The sequence below is a fragment of the Zophobas morio genome, unplaced genomic scaffold (assembly GCF_036711695.1).
Source record: "Zophobas morio isolate AGI-343-1 ecotype UQ-CSIRO unplaced genomic scaffold, CSIRO_AGI_Zmor_V1 ptg000014l, whole genome shotgun sequence".
NCBI classification, from domain to species: Eukaryota; Metazoa; Arthropoda; class Insecta; order Coleoptera; family Tenebrionidae; genus Zophobas; species Zophobas morio.
Window position 1 is genome coordinate 436133 of NW_026972119.1, and position 5267 is coordinate 441399.

The window sequence follows — 5267 nt, forward strand, 5'->3', positions numbered from 1 at the left end:
TTTTTTTTTTTTTTGAAGCGGCTCATGGAATAAAAATTGTTGAATAAAACAACGCACATAACAGATTTATATTCTTGTCTATTAATTGATATTATTTAAAATATTTAAATCAATCAATACATTACGAGTAACAAGTAATACAAACAGTGAGAACCGTTAAAAAGTAGAAACAACCAGGATGACGACGCCACTGAGTAGTGGTTATTCGCAATGGCGTGACTAATTTTTAGCTTGGGAAGTTTGAAAAGTTTATTGAGGGGCATTTCACTCGGAAGGACGACTATTCACAGAATTATTTGCCTAATCTGCCGGATGTAGGTGGACTTCTCCAGCCCATCTTGTAAATTTTTGTAGGATGCAAAGTGCGGAGAATAATAAAATCAGGTAGCAACCCGTAGTAGGGTCATTCATGGAAAACTGCGAACCAATTATTTCTTCCTTTTTTTTAGATCTAAGAGCTGTTTTACACGTCACAGAAATATCTATCGTAAAAGGAATTTTTAGAAATAATTTTCTCGTCATTAATCGGTTGCAAAAGATCAAGAGGCACTCCAAGCAAGCCCTGACAAACTTATTAGCGGCGCCAGCCGAGATCTCCAATTGGCTGCGGTACAACCACCATGGACACTCGCGTAACCTCCTTTTCCAGAATTGTCAAAATGACAACTCAAAGCAATCATGGATTAAGCATTTCATTTTAAATTCAGTTAGTATCAAGTGGTACACGGTATTCGTATTTTGGGTTGCGTAAAAATAATTTTCAGAAGTAATTTTCTCGTGACTAACCCTGTACATGTATTTTTTACACCCACATATGGTACAACTGAATTTTTCTTCAGTACAATATTAGTCACATAATAATAATTAAAAAGTAAGTTTTTAGTTGCATAAGTACCTACATTTCTTAGATTTCCCGGTAACACAAAATTATTCTTGACGCTCTAACAAAAGTTTTTGCAATATATATTCACAATACACGTAAACCTTTCTCAAACCCTGTAAACGATCCGTTACAATTTACAAGGGATTAAAATAAGTTAGTATTATATCCGTCCAGTGGAATTTACATTCGCTGCATATGGATACTCTAGATGTACTATTAGTTCATAAATTTTATTGTTTGGTGATAAGTATAAAGACAAGTATAGACAATAGAGGCAATTCTGTATCAAAATGTGTTAAAATTTAAAGGTTGTTAAAAATATGATTTTTTAAATAATTGTATAATAAATCTAGTTAAGAACAATAAACACTTGTTTTTATGTTGAGGACTTATTATAATGAAGCTAGTTGCTATAATATAATAGGTAAAATAAGCAACGAGATAAATAGTAACAATCTCTTAAAAAAAATAACCAAAATGACAATTTATTAATAAAAAATCTTATATATAATAACAAGGTGTTTACGCTCGTATTTTTTAATTTTTAAAATGCAACTGCAAACTTCGTCATTTATCTATATTCAAATTGTTTTTAATTCGATATTTACACCTTACCTGATTGCTAAATTTATTGCAACTTAAAATTCAGAATACAAAATATTTAGTTTTAATAAAATAAAATACTTCCCGATGAATTTTACCTTGCGAACAATTGACGCTGCGATAAATTTACGTGCGATATATTGTCGCTGCGATCAATTTACGTGCGATCAATTATCGCTGCGATCAATCGTCGCCGCGATCAATTGTGGCGTGCGACCAATTGTGCTGCGACGAGTTGTTTGCGATCAATTATCGCGCGATCAGTTGTTTGCGACCAGTTGTCGTAGAATCATGTCTTTTATTCTCACTGTCAATTTTTATGTCGTTATTGCTTAGGAGCAATTTAAGGTTTTGCGGTATCATTCGCATTTTGACATCTACCAAAGATACTGAATCGTGGAGAGGTATAAATATGTACTTAAATTTTCTACGATTCCGTTAGTATTTTAGCTGAAACGAAAGTTCGATTATAAATGCGGAATTCGAAGCGAACAAGAAACAGTCACAGTAAGACGTACAGAAAGGCATACTGCGGACGTGGAATCGTAAATTCGGTTATTAGCAAATTATCCTTTGAACTTCACAGTCCCGGTTATAACTTTTGTGGACCAGGAACCAAATTAGAAAAACGATTAGCAAGAGGAGGCCGCGGTAGGACAGGCATGGAGAACTCACCACATTTCTTACACAGAACACAAAGACTTAGAAAATCGATATAAAAGAGGTTATGGTCTTTTTAAGCCCATCAAAATTTCAAAAAACTTACCAATAAATTTCGTAAAACGTGCTGTCACCAACATCGATATTTGCGAGTAATATAAAAGAGGAGTTTTTATGAAAAATTCGCTTCTAAAGTTTGTGCACATTAATGAGTGGCATGGTAAATTTTGACAATAAAGAAGATGCCGGAAGACCTTGAACTGCTTATAAAAAAAACTGACAATGGAAGCTTTGTGTTTTGACATTTATGGAGACCATTGATATCATATTCACAAATCAACGGTTAGTGTAATGTATTAATATAATATATAATCATGAATCTTTACAGACTTTTTATATTATTAATTGCGGACATTTGTGTTTAAGATTTCTATATAATTACTAAAAATAAGTTTGTTTGACGTTCGAAAGTTTGGTAACTTGGAATTCTTTTCCAAATATCGATAACGATAACAATGAATTTTATTTTATTGCACCAGATAAAAGAAAGCAACACATAAGAATTCCTGAGGGTTCTTGTGAGATAGAAGACATTGAGTCATATTTAAATAAAGAAATCAAAAATTATAATTATTATTATTAAAAAAGGGCGACATGAAGAGATGATTAATAAATTTTAGCAATTCGATTTTTAAAAGAGTTAAAGGAGGATGCCGAAACAGTGGTTCAAGTTAAGTTGTTTTAGGAATCGAAAACGCGATTAGTTAAAAAGCTTTAGCGACATTTTGTTCTATATGAACACGGAAATAGAATAAAGAAATTTAAAATGACAGCACCAAGTTTAATAATCAGAGGAAATAAATTTACAACTTCAAAATCGGAAGTTAAATTCACACTCAAATTAAGTAATGTAACAATTGCGTGTTCGTCGTCTATCAAACTACTGGGTATCTCCTTCGATAATCACCTAAAATGGTGTTCATATAACCACCTAAAATGGTTTCATATATAGACCATCTATGTTCTAAATTAGCGCCTCTCTGCTATGCTCTCAAAAACATAATGAGGCACTGTAACTTCTCCACGGCAAAGCAACTTTATTTTGCTAACGTTCAGAGTCTTAAAGTACGGCATTGCGCACTGAGGTCTTTTTCCTCATTTTAACCGTGTATTCATATAACAAAAAAGGGCAGTAAGAATTTTAGGAGGTATAAAAAACCGACGCTCTTGTAGATCAACTTTTCAACAACACGGAATCCTGCCGCTGTCAAATTTATATATATATATATATACATATATATGTATTCACCGGCACTAACAAGCCCAAAAATCTACATTCCACTAATAATATGAAGCCCGACACCTACTTACCAAGCCCGAATTCGGGCTTGATAAAATCCACGTGTATATCGCCGTATTTCGAGGTCTCAAACCTCAGCGACCTCTATGATAAATTTTAGGGGGGGCTTCGTAAAGTCGTAACATATCGCAATATATACACATTTAGTTCCACAGATGTTATGTAGAGTGCGCCTTGATCGTTTGTATATCAAGGCCGACTGAATTCATGCGTTATAAGGCCTGCTCACTCGGGCTTTTTAAAAGTTCTTGTCAGAAGTTTAGAAAGTGGCGTGCTCTTGTGAGTTTTTTTTATAAATATTGTGACGTGATTGTGACAATCATTTGTCGTTAGTAGTTAAAACAACGAAGTAAATTAACCAATAGGTTATGTCAATTTGTCAGCTTTTATTTACAAAGAAGATAATAAGTTATAATACTATTATGAACACTAACGATAGATAGAAACACAAATAATTAAAACATGAAAACTATACACAGAAAACTTGTAAGTATATTAAACTTTTAATACCTTTCTACTCGAGGGTTTGTTATCCAACATTTTTCTCTTTAAAGAGTCTGTTTTTTCCAGACAAATATTGGATAACACTGGTCTAGCTACTATAACAATTAGCATCACACAAAATTCACTCTGGTGCTGTTGGCAAGACAATAATGGGTTTTGTAATAAATGTGGTTCCAATATTTTGATGAGTTGACCGCATGTTCTGTTGAAAGTTAAATGTGGTAACACCTCTTGTGTTATTTCAGCAATTCTTTTGACGAGTCCTACAAAAGGTTCGTTGGGATACAGTAAACCTCCACGATCTTGGAGTGTGATTAATTTCATTAGAGGTCCAGGTAATGTAGTTGAGAGCAGTGGTGCTACACAGTCGTCACATTGTTTTTTTTGTTGCAGCTTTAAAATAATGTATCCCGACAGGAAAGCCACAGAGGCAGAGAATAGATTTGGCTCTGGTATTTCATTCTTTTTTAAATTGTGTATTTTAGTTCGTAGTGTCGCTGGTAAAAGTATTTCTTCAAAGTCTTCATCAATATTTTGTGGTCTCACACGAGAAAGTTGGTTACGGCTTATATTACTTATAGTTCTTGCTGTGTTGGCAGAAGTCGATGATTTTAAAATACCAGAGCGCAAAATTTGCCGTAAACCATACTCGGCAGTACGAGCATCGGTAGTATCATTTGAACCACCTTTCAAGCGTATGTGAGAAAAAGTTGCTTCAACAGCATCGGAACTGAAACAACGAGGTAAAACATAATAAAATCCTGCATCTTTGAGGAGAAACTTGATACACAAAAAAGTACTTTGAGCTGTAAATTTTAGTGCGTGAGCAGTTTCGTTGCTCAGACCTTGGTACCCTGTGCATGCAGAGATCGACTGGATATCATCAACATAATTTTGGAAGTCCTTATTTAGCCACTGCAGGCGTTCATCACAAATATCAATATATGGTGCAATACTGCTGTTTAATGCATGTATGTAGTGCCTTCTGCTTGAGACATTGTGGACTTGGAAAAAGAGGAACATCTTTTCCATGTATAAAATAGTTCCATCGCTATTATCAAAATCTTCATATTTATCTTCTTTTAAGAGCTTCAGTGCTGCGGTAACGGTTGGTGAAAATACCTGTATGGCCCGCAAAACATTCATCTTCTCGAAATTAGATGGGTATAGATGTTTTTTAGTTAGATATCTAACAGGCTTTACAGGCATCCCCTTTTGCAAGTCGTATAAAGCTTTCAAAAATGATGACGAAATAAT

The 5267-nt window shown here is 34.0% G+C and overlaps 1 long non-coding RNA gene across 1 annotated transcript; it reads left to right on the forward strand.

Annotated features, from left to right (window-relative positions):
* Window positions 1-3970: 3970 nt before the first annotated feature.
* LOC135128922 (uncharacterized) lies at window positions 3971-4658 on the forward strand. The gene is made up of 3 exons (XR_010280471.1): window positions 3971-3992; window positions 4077-4345; window positions 4404-4658. It is a non-coding gene; the product is annotated as an uncharacterized LOC135128922 (long non-coding RNA).
* Window positions 4659-5267: the final 609 nt, after the last annotated feature.